This window comes from Phocoena phocoena, chromosome 8 (genome assembly GCF_963924675.1).
Source record: "Phocoena phocoena chromosome 8, mPhoPho1.1, whole genome shotgun sequence".
Lineage (NCBI taxonomy): Eukaryota > Metazoa > Chordata > Mammalia > Artiodactyla > Phocoenidae > Phocoena > Phocoena phocoena.
The window spans coordinates 26,574,292-26,595,255 of NC_089226.1; the positions used below are offsets into that span (position 1 = coordinate 26,574,292).

At 36.3% G+C, this 20,964-nt stretch overlaps 1 protein-coding gene and 1 pseudogene across 1 annotated transcript in view; both read right to left on the reverse strand.

Annotated features, from left to right (window-relative positions):
- Window positions 1–20,964, reverse strand: part of GUCY1A2 (guanylate cyclase 1 soluble subunit alpha 2) — a 436,032-nt gene that overhangs the window by 361,166 nt on the left and 53,902 nt on the right. The gene's annotated exons all lie outside the window — the stretch shown is intronic.
- LOC136127364 (palmitoyltransferase ZDHHC7 pseudogene) lies at window positions 18,413–19,280 on the reverse strand (annotated as a pseudogene).

Sequence of the window (20,964 nt, forward strand, 5' to 3'; positions counted from 1 at the left end):
AAGAAGACCTAAGAGACATGAACCTGCAACATTGTAGCTAAATATACAAAGTATTAGTAATTAGAAATTGATGGCTAATGAGCAAGGGATTTCTTTATGGAGTGATAAAAAATGTTCTAAAATTGATGATAGTGATAGTTGCACAACTTTATGAATACTCTAAAAACACACTGAGGTATGCACTTTAAATGGGTGAATTGTATGGTATGTGAATTATGTTTCAATATGCTTGTTACACATTTTAAAAGCTAATAAAAAATTGAATTTTACTCTAATGAAAAAACTCTAGACATTTATAGAGGAAATTATAGTAGGATTATAATGGGAAACTTTAATATATCTCTCTCAGAATCAGATGGATCTGACAGACAAAAAAAAGCAAAGTCATAGAGAAATTAAATAAAAACAACAAAAGAAAAATGTCATTAGTAAATATTAATGTACTTTTTTCAGAATCAAAATATCAAAGATTAAGAAAGCAAAGTCATAAATAAAATAAATCTCAACAGCAATAAAAATAAAAAATTCAGAGGAAAAATGAAATTAAAATAAATAAAATTTAATAACAAAGGCAATAAATGTACACATGTATATATGTATATACACATGCATGCATGTTTATAGTATATGAAGATATTACAAAAATTGCTCAAGTACTTAGCCACAAAATTTCCATATGTTTTTAAGGAAAGATTTTGCAGATCACATTTTTCTAATAATAATACAAATAATAATAACACTACAGCTACATGTAAAAGAATGAAATTAGAACACTCCCTAATACCATACACAAAAATAAACTCAAAATGGATTAAAGACCTAAATGTAAAGCCAGAAACTATAAAACTCAACACTCTATGACATAAATCACAGCAAGATCCTTTTTGACCCACCTCCTAGAGAAATGGAAATAAAAACAAAAATAAACAAAGGGGACTTAATGAAACTTAAAAGGTTTTGCACAGCAAAGGAAACCATAAACAAGAGGAAAAGACAGCCCTCAGAATGGGAGAAAATCTTTGCAAATGAAGCCACTGACAAAGGATTAGTCTCTAAAATTTACAAGCAGCTCATGCAGTTCAATATCAAAAACACAACCCAGTCCAAAAACAGGCAGAAGACCTAAATAAACATTTCTCCAAAGAAGATATACAGATATCCAACAAACACATGAAAGGATGCTCAACATCATTAATCATTAGAGAAATGCAAATCAAAACCACAATTAGGTATCACCTCACACCAGTCAGAATGGCCATCATCAAAAGATCTACAAACAAAAAATGCTGGAGAGAATGTGGAGAAAAGGGAACCCTCTTGCACTGTTGGTGGGAATGTAAATTGGTACAGCCACTATGTAGAACAGCATGGAGGTTCCCTAAAAAACTGAAAATAAAACTACCATACGACCCAGCAATCCCACTACTAGGCATATACTCTGAGAAAACTATAATTCAAAAAGAGTCATGTACCACAATGTTCACTGCAGCTCTATTTACAATAGCCAGGACACGGAAGCAACCTAAATGTCCATCAGTAGATGAATGGATAAAGAAGATGTGGCACATATGTACAATGGAATATTTCTCAGCCATAAAAATAAACAAAATCGAGTTATTTGTAGTGAGGTGGATGAACCTAGAGTCTGTCATACAGAGTGAAGTAAGTCAGAAAGAGAAAAACAAGTACCATATGCTAACACATATATATGGAGTCTAAAAAAAAAAAAAAAAAGAAAAAAAGGTTCTGAAGAACCTAGGGGCAGGACAGAAATAAAGACGCAGGCGTAGAGAATGGACTTGACACGGGGAGGGAGAAGGATAAGCTGAGACGAAGTGAGAGAATGGCATGGACTTATATATACTACCAAATGTAAAATAGATAGATAGTGGGAAGCAGCCACATAGCACAGGGAGATCAGCTCAGTGCTCTGTGACCACCTAGAGGGGTGGGATAGGGAGGGTGGGAGGGAAACACAACAGGGAGGAGATATGGGGTTATATGTATATGGATAGCTGATTCACTTTTTTATAGAGCAAAAACTAACACACCATTGTAAAGCAATTATACTCCAATAAAGATGTTAAATAATAATGAACACATATGTGAGAAAAAGGTAACCAAAAATTTATCTATTTAGAAGTTAAACAGTACCCTTCCTTGTATTAAAAAGAAAACATTGAAATTATAACTTCTAGAAATCAATGAAAAGGAAACTAATTCATTCAAAATCCTATGAGGCACAACAAAAACTGTATTCAAACAAAAATATATGTCATAGATACTTTCAGCAACAAAATAATAAGTAAATAAAAACTTTCAATTAAGAAAATTAAGTTAAGTTTAAAATTAAACTATAAAAGCTGAAATTAGTAGATTAGAACTAAATTAGGAGTGAGAAAGAAGACATAGTATATATTAAGGAGAAACAGAGGAATCAAAATAGAACCATACAACGTTCTGCCAACAAATGTGTAAATGTAATATAAATGGATAATTTTTCATCAAAACATAAATGACAAAAATTGACCCAAGAAGAAATGGGTTTTGGATAGCCTTTAAGAAAATTGATAATTCCAAAGTGATTTAAATATTTCCAGGCCATAGAAAACAATTAAAACTACTCAATTCTTTTTATTAAGCCCACATAACTTTAATGCCAAAACTTGATACAGTATACTAAGACCATTTTCTCTTATGAATATTTGCTAAAATAGCAGCAAATGGAGTCTAGCTATTTATAAAAGAGTAATACTTAATGACCAAGTACTGTTCATGTCAGAAAAGAAAAAGTAGTTCAATAGTAGAAAATCTATCAGCGTAAAGTATGATGTTTGTAAAATTAAATGAGAAAATAATATTGTTTTATCAGTAGATTCTGAAAAGTCTGAAATTGAACAGCTTTAATAAAACTTTTGAGCAAAACAGGGATACAGAGAAGCTGCTCAAACATAATAAATTCTGCTCTTCAAAAACCAGAATCAAAGCTTATTCTAAAAGGTAAAATACTAAGAACATTTCAACTAAAATCAGAAATTAGGCAAATAAGCTTGTTATCACCATTGTTATTCAATATTATCTTGGAGGTTCTAGCAGATGCTATGAGATATAAGGAACAATAAAATTATCTCTTTTTGCTAATGAAGATTGTACACTTAGAAAACCTAGAAAGCCTTTTAATTTCAAGGCTCTTTCTTGCTTTCTTTTGGTGCACAAAACACAACATTATTTTATAAAAAAAAATACCTACTAGAATTAATAAGAAAACATTGTAAATAACTGAATATAAAATAAACATACAATCAATAGCTTTTCTCTATATTAGCAGTAAGGATCAAGAAGTAGAAATGGGGAAATATTCTATTCAAAGTAGCAATGAAAATTATAAAATCATAGGAATACACTAATAAGAAAGGCATAGAACTTATATTAAGAAAACTATTAAATCTTAACACAGAAAACAGAAACTGAACAAATGGAAAAAGGTTCCAAATTTCAAGATGCAAAGACCTTACATTATAAAAATATCAATTCCCCCAAATTAATATGAGTTTAATGCATTTCTAATTATATCTCAACATGTTTTCTTATTAATACAGTAATTTTAAGATTCATATGGGAGAATAAATTCTTAGAATAGCCCAAAAATTCATGAATAAGAAGACTACTGAGTAAGAACCAGATATTGGAATAAATGAAATGCACTGTAATTACAATTTTTATTTCTATAGAAACAAACGAAGAGATTATTAGGTCAGAATAGAGAATTCAGAATCAAATCTGTGTATATAATTTTTAGTGTACCACAAAAGAGTATTTTAATTCAATGGGGAAAGAATGGTTTATTTAATACATGGCGCTAGCCATCTGGAAAACAATAAAATTAAATCCCATCTCGCAACACACACAAAAAAAAATCAAATTCAAGTTCAATTAAAAATTTAAAATGTAAAAGACAAAACAATAAATATTTTAGAAGAAAATCTAGGGGACTTTATGTATGCCTTAACCAAAACTGGGAAACAAACATACAAAAAGACATAAAGACATATTTGATTTTGTATGATAAAAAGCTAAGCTAAAACTGTCAGAATAATATATAGAATACAATTTTATTTTAGTAAAAATATAAGTATGCGTGTGTGCATGTGCGTGTGTGTGAGTGTGTGTGTGGTGCATCTCCCCTGACATTCTGCTAGCCTCTCTATCTTAAATACAACTAATTTGTTTCAGACCACCACTATCAACCACCTAGAATTATTTCAACAGCTTCCTAATCACTCTGCTTTCTAATCTCTCTGCAATCCATTCTGTATGCGTCTTTTCAATATCATAAATCTTATCATATAATTTCTCTACTTAAAGCCCTCCAATGATTATCCTTTGGCCTCAGAATAAAGTCCAAACTCAGCAGGGCTTGATCCAGCCCTTACTTACAGACCCAACCTCATCTCTCCCAATTTCCTCACTTCACATCTCTGTATAAGCCACTATGACCCACTTGAAGTTTCCCGAACATGCTCAACAATGTCTCTCTGACAGGTTTCTGTCCATGCTACTTTTGTGCTTCGTTTTGCTGTTTTGTGTTTTAATAGAATTCTGTTCTCCCACTTACTCCACTTAAGTAGTTATCTGCTTACACTCATCTTGCAGATCCTTACACCTAAATTCCTCCAGAATACTTCCCTTGACTCTCAAAGACTAAGATGGATGCTTCTACTTCTTCAGTTTCCAAAGCACTTTGTGAATACCCCCGTCCTAGCATTTGTCACACAACAGTTGCTGGCTTGTCCACCCCTTCAATCTGACTTAATCTCTTTGAAAACAAAGGTTATATCCTCTTCACCATTCATTCAATTATTATTTTTTAAAAATGAGAATACCTGCTCTGTATCAGTCTCAGTGCTGAGCACTAGGGAAACTATCATGATCAGAATAGATGTGGGTCTTACCCTTATTGAGCTATGTGAAAGATAGTCTAATCCAGTAGTTGTACACATAATCCAACAACTGTACATAGAAACCACATGATGATAGGTGTTGGAATGATAAGTTGCAGAATTATATGAGAGCATATAACAGGGACCTAATGTAATCTACTGGGTCAAAGAAAGCTTCCTTTAAAAAGTGACACATATGAAAGATAAGTAAAAGTCAACTAGGCAGCCAAGAAGGAGGAAAGAAAGGCCATTCCAGACCAAAGGAACATGTATGCGAAAGTCCTGGAAGAGAAACTAAAATGAAGCTTTTGAGAAACTAAATGAAGACCACTATTGTAATCCTAATCCCTGGCACAGTGCCTGTTTGTAGTAAATTTTTTGAATGGATAGATAAAAGAATCAATCAATGAATGAACAAATAAATACGTCTGTGTATGACTGACCACATGTCTGTACAATATATATATATCATATACAATGTATATATTATATAATACTTACACTGGATATATCAATAGATGCTTATATGGGTGCATATGTATAGGTTTTCCATTGCTGTTTTTCACGCCCTTCAATATTCACTGGCAGGTCTTTTTACACAAGTGGGCTAGTTATGCTAAAAGACTAATTTAATAGGTGTGAAGCTTACTATTTGACAAATTCTTTTTCCTTTGCCAACAAATAGCCACAGGTGAGAACTAAGAAATGGACAGACTCAGGGCAGCACATGTATAATCAGGCAGCATTATCAGGGCTCTGTGCTATGCTTGCTATCAGAAGCTGCCCACCTGTCAGGTGACTAAGGGCTCATCACATTTCCCAGTCTTCCTTCCCCAGCACCCTGACATGTTGTTGTGTAAGACACTAAGCCGAGAGCCCCACAGCAGTGTGGTACATTCAAAGAACGCATAAAGATGAGCTAATTAAAAAGAGGAACTGCAGGAGCACCTGCCTCAGCCTTGTACCCACACTTGGCCCCTGCTTCTGAAATGCAATCTGCCACATTGTGAAAATGTGTCAATGTCTCACAGGCTTCGGAATCTCCCTACAGAGATGTACTCTCATCATTTCTCATGCCTGCACTTTTTAGCAGTCTTTTATATGTTGGCTAAGAATTTAAGGAAGAGAATTACTACGCAAATGAATGGATTCCTGTGTCTGCTGATGATAACTGGCCCAGTTTAAATCAGAGGCCACAAAAGTGGCAGAAGAAGAGCATAATTTCCAGAAGGAAGGCTTCTCAGAGGGTTTACTCAGAGCTGTTAATCACTGCTAATGCCTCTTTAATTGCTATGCTTTTTACAATCACTAAATTGTGATCCACCCTCCTCAACTGCTCCAACCCAGTTTTGGAAGCTACGCCTCTATGCAATTTGTACAGAGAGGATTAACTTTTGGAATAAAAGTTGTGTTGTTGTAAATAAATAAAATTGATGGGAATCTGAATTGTTTTTTACAACTTCAAACTGGTTTTCAGTATCATATTTGATTTATTTGCCCTGCTCGAATCACATTTTTCATAACCAATTCCCTTTTGATCACACATGTAAGATATTGGGCTGAGTAAGAAAGTAATTTAAAGCTGTGAAAAAAATATCAATGGCATATATAGGGACTGAACCCCTAACCACTGCTTCTTTTGCCTCATAGGTGAGGTCACCCTAGGAATGGTTGAAGCTAGCACCCGAAGCAGAGCAACTGTTCATATGTGTTACTATCTTAAAGTGAATCTGATAGGAACACTGAGCTATGTTTGTCATACCACACCTGAAGATATTCCACAAATAGAACACAAGGGAAAGCCTGAGATATGCAATAACTAACAAAAATGGTAATCTTTTAAAATTGGGAGAGGAGAAAACATACACCTGAGTTCTTCCAATATTGTAATGGAAACTACAATATTTTTGGTTTCATGGCTTATTTGATTAAAAGTTATGTTCTTATGAATTCTTTCACTTTTTTTTTGGCCACGCTACATGGCATGCAGGATTTTAGTTCTCCGACCAGGATGGAACCCATGCCCCCTGCAGTGAAAGTGCGGAGTCCTAACCACTGGACTGCCTCTTTCACTTTTCTAATACAGCATTTTGTAATACAGTTCATTTTTCTGTCCCTTCCCAATTTTTGTACATACTCACACATATATTACAGTTGAATTCATAATATAATAATGTACACAAAACATTTTTGACTTTTTTCTTTTTGTGTAATATTTCATCTCTAGTGGATGCTGGGAGTGTGTGAAGCTATCAGCTCTAGGCTGAGTCTTGCTCTGGTAACGGCTTTTAGCTGAAGACAGCTGCTTGGCGCAATGGCAGGATTCAGGCCCCAGGGCAGCCTGAATCCAAAGGTTAGTTTGGGAGGTGGTGAGCTGTAATACAAAAGCAAGGCATCCTTGCCTCAGTGGGGGGCAATTCTGGAGAGATCAGCTGAGACATTTGTTGTGACTGCACCTAGGCATAGCAGTTCAACTTCTCTCTCATTTTACTTTCTTCACATCCTTACAGGGCAATAGTCTGCTAAGCTGCAAACACGGGCTTTCTTTCATGAAAAAGGATGACTCAGACTGTGGAGCTATTAACCACAAAGGACTATTCTCAGGCCTTGAAATCTACTGTGGTTTGCCTGGTTGGGTCATTGATCCTGAGAGCAGTATCCAGTAGCATTCCTGAGAACAGATCTCCACCTCAAAGCCTGTTTCCTGGGAAAACAGAGCTATGATAACATTATAAACATTTTCCCATGCTGTAGCATAATCTTTCCACATAGTTCTCAATGAAACAGCTGTTTAATGTTCTTGTAAGCAGATTATCACACTTTAATTGACTATTTCCTTATAGTTGGACTATTGGTTGTTGCCAATATTTTGTCAGTATAAAGAGCATACAGAGAACAGGATCAAGCCATTTTTGATGTTTCTTCTTGTTGTTTTAAACTATTTCTTAAAAAAATCTGAAGTGTGGGCTATTATTAAGATAAAGATATGAAGGTTTTCATTCTATCAATATTAAGGATTTACAGACCATAGCATTGCAAACATTAGTCCAATAGCAAAATATAACACCAGAATACTAAGGAATTGGGACAGATTATTTTATATATTATTGTTTCTTTAACCCAAGACTCAGAATAGGATGCTTGAGAGGCCCAAAGAGAAAAAGAGAACAGAATGGTCTATAATTAACTTCTGCAGCTAATTATACCGTACTTGGCTGAGTAAATCTGAATCTACACAATGCTAGCACCCAGTATATAATAAATATTTCTTGAATACATGTATGTATGAGTGAATAAATAAATATTCAGGTTGCTTTAAATTTTAATTGAAATTCAAGAAAGCTCATTAATGTAGAAATGTAGAAAATGTATGTAATGTAGAAAATATGGACAGGATACTGAGAAGCCCTTAGCTTTAAGTTCTTAAATTGTTCCCATTCCAAAGCAAAAGTGATGGTGTTGGTAACAGTAATAGCATATGTGGTATGCAGAAGCTAGCAGAGGGACTAAAATGGAAGAGTTAAGGAGGAATAAAATACAGTTATAACTAGTAAAGGTACTCAGAGTCAACCAGAAAACAGTAAGCAAAGTTTGTTATTGCACCAGGACACATGCCACAAATTCATGGAAAGAAGTGCCAGAGACTGGAAGATATTAATGGAAATTCACATTTTAAATTTGGGGCAGATGAGGAACGAGGACATGGTATATCTCGTGAGATGCACTGGCAATCCTATAGACATATCGTAAGATTTATCCCCAGTTCTTGTCTCTTAAAATGCCTCAACAAGAATCATTTCTCAAATCAGGCTGTCTCTTCAATGATTCGTGAACATACCTTGCTCATTCCAACATGTGTCCTGTCACTCACAGTGCCTCTCCCGGAATCCCCAAAAGAGAGCATCCCTCACTGGACTGGCATAAACAAGGGGACAAAGAGGAGAGGAATCCACTTAGGAAGGAGAGGGAGGAAAAAATACATCACAGTAGGAGGCAAAGAATACAAAAAAACAGAAGCAGGAGAAAGGAAACTGCACCAAAGGCTTAGTTTATTTTTATAGAGATATTAATAGGTAAGCCTGGGGCTAACTTACCCAAAAGAGATATAAAACAAAAATGTCTGAATTTAGAGCTTTTCTTTTTCCCATAAACTTTATCACTTCCCCACCACTCTTTAAGTCCTAAAGAAAACAAAAGGTTATATGGGAGATCTTTCTTAACATCTGAAAGCAAACAAAAACACATTATCCAAAAGGTCAACCACAACCAGCACTTGACAGGAAAAAGATATTACAAAGTTGTAAGATCTTGAACTCACACTCAGTGATAAACACCACACTCTTTTCAAAGCACTTCTTTAGTACACTGCAGAAAAGAGTCATAATTAAAAGTCAAAAAACATGCTGACTTTTCTCTTCTTAGGCCATTCCCAAGCCTTGCCAGAATATTGCTCCTATTTCCTTTCTAGCTTCCAGAAGAATGTCAAAGGTCAACATAGTTTGTTTTGTCTATCCAACTAACAGTGAAATGGTTGGCCTAATGGCCTAGAAAGTAAATACACATTTGAGATTTTTTTAGCCTTGCGACCATGTTAACCTGGCTCTAAGTGCAAATCTTATAATGTAGGCAATCTTTTTTTTAAACAGTGAGCCAAATTTAAACTCCACTGTCTGCAGAACTTATACTACAGTAACTCTTACTACTAATATCCCTGTTTCACAAATCAGAAATACCCAAGGACTTATATAAATGAGCTAAGAATGAAGACACATGAAGTCAAGTTCCCATGTGGCAATACTAAGATTTGCTCTATCTCACAAATCCCTCCGATTTGCCTAACATTTCTACTAAGGTGAAAGCAGGAACATTGGTTTGTGAATACTACTGTTACTTGATGTTTGCCTCCCACTGGCAATTAGATTCATCCCATCATTTAATTAAAAATTTTGTCACCACAAAATCAAGATTGTGAGGTTCATAACAGCATGAAAGTGTGTATGTGAGTGAGTGCAGGGCTTGAGGGGGTGGGGGGAGGGAAGTTAAGGAGACCTTAGACATAAGTAAGACCTGAGATGACATCTACGTGCCTCATATGTTTGCTTATGGTCATAATAAGTTTGAAATTTGAGTATAATTCACTTAAATCCCATTATTTCTATATAACAATTACGGTTTTAAAGAATTAAATAGATATGTATCAAAAATGAACACCATTTAAAAAAAATACTTTGTCTATTCCAACAAGAGGGGAAGTGAATATCTAGTATGTGCTAGATTCTCTGACCTGTTATTAATTTAAAAATCTGGGCCGTGGTAGTAATTTTAACCATATATAGTTGTAGTCACAGGGTTTTCCATCATCTTCTAAATAGTTTGCTTTAAACTCCTATTAGCTCATTTTAAAAAACTAAACAGCTACTTGGTGTGATATCTTGCTTCAGATGAAGATTCTATTTAACTAATTGTACAAACAGTTACATAGAAATGCAGAAAGCACTGTTATTAAATATAGAAACACTTTTATAGCACAGTGCAATATTATCTAATGACTGATGACAGACTGTGAATAATAATTTACTCTGGGTACTTAAAATGTCAGGGAAGCAATAAAAAAGAAAATCAGAGTCTATAGAAAAGATTATGTCAACGATGTCATAACATCTTTGTTATAACAAAAATGTCATAACATAACAGTAAGAGGATTACAAGCAGAAAGGAACAGGTCCTAGTATAGACGCCACTCACTGTAGTATCAAAAAATAAAATAGATAACTTGAGCAGTAGAATTAGTCAGCAGTTTTGTCACTAAGTCAGGTTATAAGGCCACAAAACTTGAGGAAAATAATATCCATAGATGAGCTCCAATTTGGACACTGATTACATAGAATTTGATGTTTTCATTGATGATATTAGGAACAGCAAAATATACTTAAGTATAAAAATAGACTACAAAAGCTCTTAAACTCATTTATGTTTGTTATTTTAGTTTAGTTTTGGATTTTTTTTAATTGGTGCTAAAACCAAATAGAAATAGAAGGTCCCTTTGGATCAATGATCTATTTTAAATATAATTTTATTCAGTAGTTTTTAGAAATGTTTTATTTTGATATAATTTTAAACTTAGAGGAAAGTTGCAAGATTAGTTCAAAAGCTTCCATACTCTTTTACCAAGATTCACCAATTTGTTAAAAATTTACCCCCTTTGCTTTATTATGCGCTCTCTCTCTCTCACGCGTACACACATACACACACACACACCATTTAAGAGTAAGTAGCAGACACCATGTCCCTTTACCACTAAATACTTCACTGTGTATTTCCTTAGAACAAGAATGCTCCTTTACAAAAACACAGTAAAATCATAAAGATAAGGAAATTTAACACTGGTACAATACTATTACCTAAAACACAGTCCAAATTCAAGTTTTCCTTACTGTCCCAACAATATTCTTTTTTTTTTGCGGTATGCGGGCCTCTCACTGTTGTGGCCTCTCCCATTGCGGAGCACAGGCTCCGGACGCGCAGGCTCAGCAGCCATGGTTCACGGGCCCAGCCGCTCCGTGGCATGCGGGATCCTCCCGGACCGGGGCACGAACCGGTATCCCCTGCATCGGCAGGCGGACTCTCAACCACTGCGCCACCAGGGAAGCCCCCAACAATATTCTTTACAGCTACTTTTTTTTTCTAGTCCAGGATCCAATAAAGGATCGTATATTGCATTTGTTTGTCTTGTGTCTTTCGTTTTCCCTCCTCTAGAACAATTCCTCAGTCTTTCTTTGTCTTTCAAACAATATTTCTCAGATACTTACCCTTCCAGACACTCTTCCTTGTTGGTGTGGTTACAAAAGATTGAACATAGCACCTAACCACTTGGTATCTACAGTCAAGCCGAAGAGAAAGATATATAGACCAATAGGAAGCACATCATGAAAGTATAAGCTGGAGTCTCCCCATTTTGATCAGCTCAAAACCATTGCTTTCTGTATCTTTTTTCTATCTCCCATTTGGGAACAGGAAAATAATTCTATAGTCAGAATCATCATTGGTAAAAGTTATTTATAAAATAACTTTTAATTCAAGGAGTTATCTGAAGTAATACAGAGTACTATACAACAGTATGCAGTAAAATCGTATACATACACAAACATGCACACACAGAGGTTTGTGGGGGAAGGGAGTTTTTTTCTTTTTTTTAAGAAATAGGCATGTTTCTTCTAAATGGAAGATGTGTTACAATTTCCATTTATTTTCAGAAACAGAGAAAAATTGGACATGGTGAAAAGAACTGTGCTCCCTTTCTGAAGTTGGAGAAGCTATATTCAAATCTAACCTCAATCATTTATTAACTAAGTGATCTTAGGAAAGTCACTTAAAATCTGGGCCTTAATTACTTCATCTGTAAAATCAGATAACAATAGTTAACTATAGACTTTAACGAGTAACAAAAGAACATATGTGAAAATTTTTCATAAAAAGTAAAGCGCTGTAATATATATATACATGTATATATGCATGTACACATACATATGTGTGTCTATAGATGTAGTGATATATATAGGTGTATGTGTATATGTACATGCACGTGTGGACAGAGAATGACAGTGAGAGAAAGCTTAAGGATGTATTTGATTTGAATTTTTTTCCTGACAGGGTCCTCCCTCTCACCACTTAGAAGAGTACTGAATCCCAAATTTCTCAGTTTGAGCGTGGGCCTCCCACTTTTCTTGGGATGGCTGTCTTCCAGTGGCCACATACAAGCAGCATTGCATTCTGTCCACTAAGTACAGAAGTTCTATTCCTCCTGTCACGTGGCCTTTCCATGAGCTTCTAAACTGGCAGTGTTAAGAGGGCAGAGATTATGCCTGGTATTATCACTTTCCCTTACTCACTGTCAAGTCTTTAGAATCAACACAGTCCTGGGTACACAGAGGGTACCCAACAAATATTTGTGGAATGGTGAACACCAGCTGAGATCTTTCCAGCCCAAAATACTATGACACAGCATCACTGGCTCCTTCTAGAGGTATTTGCTACTCAAACAACAGCGGGGAAACCAGAACTTACATCAACCTCCTCCATATTAGGATAAATGATGTTTAAAAAGAAAAAGTTCATTCCTGGAACTCTGAATCAGCATAAACACTATAGTTATGTACAAATCCTATTAGAATTGTGTAAATGAATTAAAAATGATTATCATTAACGTATGAATTATTTAAGCCCTTCCCCACTCTCTTTTACATTCCATTGCCTTATTTTTCTTCATAGCACATCACTCTGAAGTTATCATTTTTGTTATTTGTGGGGGTTTTTTGTTGTTGTCTGCCTCTCCACTTTCTGTTTTTCTCCCTGCTAGTCACCAGCACCTAGAACAATACTGAAAAAAGTAGCTACTCAATAAATATTTGTATTGATGGAAAAAGTACTTGAAAATTGTTTCTTTAATGAGGTAAACATTTTCTATATTATTATATACACATATCACTGGAGTAATAAACCTTTTCCTGTAGTTAGTACAACAATAAACTTTAGCTCAGCTAAAGCCCTGGTGATCATTTAAAACAAACTAAGGAAGTTTACAGATTTGCAACAAGGTAGAGTCTCTTGATTACTAATTTTGCCATCTAAAAAATTAAGCTTAAATATAGCACAAAAGCAGAAAACTAATGACAAATTAAAGGAAGCAAACTTCTAAATGCTTGGCAGATTTGCATCTTCCTTTTTATTAATATGAAGGATTGAGTAGCCAAATAATGAAAAAGAAAGGGTATGAAAACAAAAACAGAGGTAAATAAAAAACAGTCCTAAATACTAAAAGTGAATGAAGAGGAAAAAGAGGTGTCAGAATGTTGTAGGAAGTACAAAGAATCAGGAAAAACAGAACAAAAAGTAGAAAAAAGATAGCAATCAGGTATTTTCAGTCAAAATTTTTTTGTGCACTAATCACTCAGTGGAGTAACTCACAAAAATCAGGCTCATTTGTCACCGCTATGCTTGATCTCTGGCTGAAATCCCTCTTGATCTCTTGTTTTATGAAGGCTCACAGACAAGTAAAAACTCCCCTTTCCCAGAGCAGCTGCAAACTCACTCTATTGCCCACTCTATTTATATTTCCCCACCTAGGCTAAATTTGTCCTCTGGTGATTAATGGGATTTCTGGTCCAAGTAGTGGTGGAGAGAAAAATGTTACTAAAGCCAGCATTTTACTAAAACTATGTGTGACCCACTCTTTCTGACATTCGCTGAAGAACAACCTACCATACATCTGTGCAAAGTTAATGACATAGGATGAAAAAAGTGAAGGAATGACTCAGAACTAGTATGCCCACTTATGCAAAGACAGGAGAAAATCAGAAAAAAATATGATGTCATAAATGTGTGGTACAGACAGTGGCAGTCTAAGCCAGCATTCCTCAGCATTAAGGAGACTTGGCAAAGAGATAAAGAGATGGGGGGAAGGGGGGAGGGGGAAGGCATCACTAGAGCACATGGCATCTAGCAGGAGGCATTAAACCTGCAGCCAGAAGACAAAGGGCAATGAGTGGAAGCAGGGCTCCAGTTCCTGTTTAGAGATCAGAAGCAGAACTAAAAGTCCTGAAAAGAAACAGAATAAGTGAAAAGAACTGAGTGGTGTACAAGGAAGCAACCTCCTCTCAGAAATAAGACAGAGAGATAAACCCAGATTCTAGAACCTCTAGTACCAGAAAGTATAACTTGGTACTAAATTCTCTAAGAATTAAACTAGAGCTTACTAGGCATCCTTGCCAAAGAGCAGGGTTAGCCTTGGAGTTAAGGTGTCAAGTTATGGCTGCATGCCAGAACTATCAGGGGAGCTTTTCTTCCAGTTTTATTGAGATATAATTGACACACAGCACTGTATAAGCTTAAGGTGTACAGCATAATAATTTGACTTACATACATCATGAAATGATTGTCACAATAAGTTTAGTGAACATCCATTATCTCACACAGATACAAAATTAAAGATACAGAGAAAAGAAATTTTTCCTTGTCATGAGAATTCTTTCATGTATAACATATAGCAATATTAATTATAATGATCATGTTGTACATTACATCCCTAGTACTTATTTATCTTATAACTAGAAATATGTACTTTTTTACCATCTTCATCCAACTCACTCTCCTACAAACCCCCGCCTCTGGTCTGATCCACAAATCTGATCTTTTTTTCCTATGAGTTTGAGTTAGAAGTGTAATTGACCTACAACACTATGTTAGTTTCTGTTATGCAAGATAGTGATTCAATATTTCTATATATTTCAAAATGATCACTGCATTAAATCTAGCTATGATATGTCACCAAACATAGGAATTACATAGTTATTAACTATATTCCCCACACTGTATATTTCATACCTATGACATATCTATTTTGTAACTAGAAGTTTGTACCTCTCAATCTCCCTCATCTATTTCTTTCCTCCCCACACCATCTCTGGCAACCATCTGTTAGTTCTTTGTATCTATAACTCTGTTTTTATTTTATGTTTGTTTGTTTTGTTTTTCAGATTCCACATATAAGTGATATCATACATTATTTATCTTTCTCTGTCAGACTCATTTCACTTAGCATAATATCCCTAGGTCCATCCGTGTTATTGGAAATGGCAAGAGTTCATTCTTCTTTGTGGCTGAGTGATATTCCACTGTGTGTGTGTGTGTGTGTGTGTGTGTGTGTGTGTGTATCTTGCATCTTTATTCATCTATTGATGGACAATACTATCGTGGAGAATACTTCAATAAATATAGGGGTGCATATATATTTTTAATATATTTTTAAGTACTGTTTTTTTTTCTTTGGATATATTTTTTCTTTGGATATATTGCTGAATCATACAGTAGTTCTGCTTTTAATTTTTTGAGGACTCTCCATACTGTTTTCCATAGTGGCCACAAAAGTTTACATTCCCAACAACAGAGAACAAGGGTTCCCTTTCCTCCACATCCTCACCAACAATTGTTATTTGTTTTCTATTTGAGAATAGCCATTTTGACAGGTGTGAGGTGATATCTCATTGCTGTTTGGATTTGCATTTCCCTGATGATAGTGATGTTGAGCATCTTTTCATGTGCCAGTTGGCCATCTATATGTCTTCTTTGGAAAAATGCCTATATATATCCTCTGCCCATTTTTAATGTTTGTTTGTTTGATGTTGAATTGTATAAGTTCTTTGCATATTTTGGATTTTAACCCCTTATCAGATATATCATTTGCAAAGATCTTTTCCCATTCAGTACATGGCTATTTTGTTTTGTTGATAGTTTCCTTTGCTGTGAAAATGCTTTTTGTTTGATGTAGCCCCATTTATTTATTTATGCTTTTGTTTCCCTTGCCTAAGGAGACATATCCAAAAAAATACTAAGACTGATGTCAAAGCACATACTGCTTATGTTTTCTTCTAGAAGTTTTATGTTTTCAAGCCTTAAATTTTAGTCTTTACTACATTATGAGTTGACTTTTGTGCACAGTATGAGAGAGTAGTCCAGTTTGATTTTTTTTTTTTTTTTTTTGTACGCGGGCCTCTCACTGTTGTGGCCTCTCCCGTTGTGGAGCACAGGCTCCGGATGCGCAGGTTCAGCGGCCATGGCCCACGGGCCCAGCCACTCCGCGGCATGTGGGATCTTCCCAGACCGGGGCACGAACCCGTGTCCCCTGCAACTGCAGGCGGACTCTCAACCACTGCGCCACCAGGGAAGCCCCAGTTTGATTTTTTGAACATAGTTGTCCAGTTTGCCCAACACCATTTATTAAAGAGGCTGTCTTTTTCTCATTGTATATTTTTGCCTCCTTTGTCATAGATTAATTGCTCATGTAAGTGTGGGTGCATTTCTGGGCTGTCTATTATGTTCCATTGATCTAAGTATCTGCTTTGTGCAAGTACCATACTGCTTTGATGACTGTAGCTTTGTAGTATAGTTTGAAATCAGGGAGTATGATACCTGTAGCTTTGTTCTTCTTTCTCAAGTTTGCTTTGGCTATTCTGGGTCTTTTGTGTTGTTATACAACATTTTTATTTATTTGTTTCCATTTGCATGGGATACCTTTTACTATACTCTTGCATTCAGTGTGTTCTTTAGCTCTGAAATGAGTCTCTTATAGGCAGCATATTGATAAGCCTTGTTTTTTATCCATTCAGCCACTCTGTCTTTAAATTGTATCATTTAGTCCATTTACATTTGAAATAGTATTGATAGGTATGTAGTTACTGCATTTGGTTAATTGTTTTGGGGTTGTTTTTATAGTTATTTTCCCTTTCTTTCATCTTCTTTTGTTCATTTCCCTTGTGATTTGATGACTATCTTTAATATTATGTTTGGATTCCTTTCTCCTTTTTGTGTGTATTTATTATAGATTTTTGGCTTGTGGTTACCATGAGACAGATAGATAGACAAACAGAAAGACAGACAGATAGATAGATAGACAGATAGACAGATAGATAGGTAGATAGATAGATAGACAGACAGATAGATAGATAGATAGGGATAGATGATAGATAGGTAGACAGATAAACAGATAGATAGATGATAGATAAATAGATGATAGATAGACAGATAGATAGGGATAGATGATAGATGATAGATAGACAGATAGATAAGGATAGATGATAGATAGGTGATAGATAGACAGATAGATAGGGATAGATGATAGATAGATGATAGATAGATAGATAGGGATAGATGATAGATAGATAGATAGATAGATAGATAGATAGATAGATAGATAGATAGATATAGTTGATAGATGATAGATAGATAATTCTAGGTTGTTGATCTCTTAAGTCCATTTTAACAACCCTGCATTTTTACTCTCCACTACCACATTTACTGTTTTGGACAGCATATTTTACATCATTTCATTTTGTTTATCTCTTAACCACTTATTGTGGATATAGATGATTTTATTCCTTTTGTCTTTTAACCTTCCTACTAGCTTTATACATGGTTGATTTACTACCTTTATGTATATTTGCCTTTACCAATTAGATTTGTCCTTTTGTAATTTTCATGTTTCTAGTTGTGGCCTTTTCTTTTCCTTTTGTTTGTTTGACTGTTTGTTTTTTCTGGCACACAGAATTTTAATAACCCTTGTAATACCCCACACACCTTCTTAGAAAATGCCAAGTATGTTAACAAAACTCCTAACTGTACAGGAAGATAATAACATTTGGCTTCTTCATGTGGCCACATCCCTTCGTTACTGGACGATGACACTGGTCAGAGTGCCACCCAGTTACCAGTGTGGGAAATCCCTATCTGTGACAATAAATATATAAATTCTGCTTGCTGTAACACCTGGTTTGTGTAGGTTCCATTTGCCCTGTTGCTCACAAATGAGCTGTTGATACCATTTCTGACCCCAAATAAATAAAGTCCATTAACAAGTTGCAGCATGATGAGAGGGCCTCACGTAGAGAACTTGGGCCCCTTTTTCTGAGTATTATCTGCAGTCACCTGAATCAGAAGCCAACGAAGGGGTTCATCCAGAGCAGCAAGGGGGAGCCTCCCAAAGACTGACTTCATCCCTTCCCACTGCAGCCTCTGCTCCCACTCAGGCTTCTTACTCTTCAGCCTCTCAACCTCCGTTTCATCATTGCATACGGAGTGGATCTGAGTGCCAAACATCACTGCAGTGAAACTGAAAAACAGCAGAGCCTCAAGGCACAGGAAGATCAACAGAATTACAGTGACTACAGATGAACAATCACTGCATTCAGTCCACTGCCCTTGGATGCAGGGGATGAACTGCAGCCCTCAGAGCACAAGTGTGTACATGAATGCCAGCACGAAGTACATAGTGAAGAGCACAAAAAAATCTCTGATTCTTTTCTCCAACACAATTGTTCAGCCATGGCAGGGATGATCCATTTTTCAAATACATCTTTTGCAAATACTGCAGTTGTGGGTGTGCTCAGGCTTGATACAGCAGCACTTGGGGTACTTGTAGATCACTTCTGCAAACTCTTCAGTTTGCAGGCTTCAGCTGCAAACTTTCCATGTACTCTTTAATAGCATTGCCTTTAGGTACTGCTCCAGGGCCGGTGAGCATAGTCCTCAGGTAAGACGACAGGGCAAGCATCACCAGGCAGATAAAAACGACCCTGTTGACCACAGAGTACCAGAAGTCTTTAGAAGGCAGCAGCACAACTAACATCACCACGAAGTCCAAGTACATAACCAGAAGCCACATCATGATGGTGCAGATCATGCCACTGCTGTCACAGATGAACTAGAGGAGGATGAAAAGTCGTAGTTGTCATTTTCAGTCAGGAGAGGATGATGTTTGACATCCCAGAGCCAGTGTCCTGATGATGGCATGGTTTCCCTCACAATTTATTTCTAAACATTTCTTGTGCCTTTTCTTCAGAATCTTAAGGTGCATACTGTCCCATGTGATAGAATGCGAGGCCCAGGTGGGGTCGCCCAGCACCTTGACTCCTCCTGGCCTGCGGCAGCGGCAACATCAACTGCAGCAGTGGAGGCAGGGACACATTGTACAGCAGTGCTCATGTTCAGGCCAGAGCCGCCCACAGCTCCGCTCAGCTGGGTCCCATGGGCTAGTGAGAAGGAGGCTGCCACTGACCACACGTGAGAGCCAGAACCCACCCTGGAGAGCTGGCCTTTTCTTTTTTATGCAGAGAAGTCCTTTTAACATTTCTTGTAAGGCTGATTTGATGGTGCTGAATTATTTTAGCTTTTGCTTATCTGTAAAACATTTGATCTCTCCATCAAATATGAATGAAAGCCTTGACAGGTAGAGTATTCTTGGTTGGAGGTGTTTCTCTTTCATCCCTTTGAATATATCAAGTCACTCCTTTCTGGCCTGCAGAGTTTCTGTGGAAAAGTCAGATGATTTCCTTATGAGAGTTCCCTTACACCTAACATTTTGCTTTTCCCTTGATGCTTTTAATATTCTCTCATTATCTTTAATTTTTGCCATTTTAACTACAATGTGTCTCGGTGTGTTCCTTTTTGGAACACACCGAGACACATTGTAATTAAAATGTTGTTTTTGCCTAAATTGCTGTAACCCTTTTTGGGTTGATCCAGCTTAGGATACTCTGTGCTTCCTGGGCCTGGATATTTCCTTTCTCAGGTTAGGGAAATTTTCAGCCATTATGTCTTCAAATATGTTCTCTGACTCTTTCCCTCTCTCTTCTCTTTATGGGACCCCTATAATGCAAATAGTACTATTGATGTAGTCCCAGAAATCTCTCAAACTTCCTTATTTCTTTGTATTCTTTTTTTCTTTTTTCTGTTCAGCTTCAGTGATTTCTACTACTCTGTCTTCCAGCTCACTGATCTGTTCCTCTGTATCATCTAATCTATTCTTGATTCCTTCTAGTGTGTTTTTTATTTCAGTTATTGTATTCTGCAGCTCTGCTTGGTTCTTTATATTTTCTAACTCTGTTATAAACTTCTAACTTCTCACTCTGTTCATCCAGTCTTCTCCAGAATTCTTTGAGCATCTTTACAACCATAACCTTGAAATCTTTATCAGGTAGATTGCTTATCTTCACTTCACTTAGTTCTTCTTCTGAGGTTTTATCTTATTCTTTCATTTGGAACATACTCCTCTCTTGCCTTATTTTGCCTAAATTGCTCTTCTTATTTCTGTGTATTTGGTAGGTTGTTACATTTCCTGACCTTTAAGAAGTGACCTTTTATAGGAGAAGTCCTACGCATTCCAACAGTGCACTCCTTCCTGGTCACCAGAGCTATAGGTTCTAGGGTATCCCCTATGTTGGCTGCATAGGTCCTTCTGTTGTAGCAGGCTGACTACTATGGGCAAGTCTGGTAGGCATGGCTAGCCCTCAGTTGGGTTGTTTGTCAGGCCCTGCCTTGTACAGAGGCTGCTGGCCACTGGCAGGTGTGGCTGGGTCACAAGGTGACTGGCCACAGAGCCCCAGATGGTCCCAGGGCTGGTGCTGGTCAACTGGTGGGCTGAGCCACATCTGGCAAGGGTGGTTGTCAGGACAAGGTTCCAAGATATAGCGTCAGC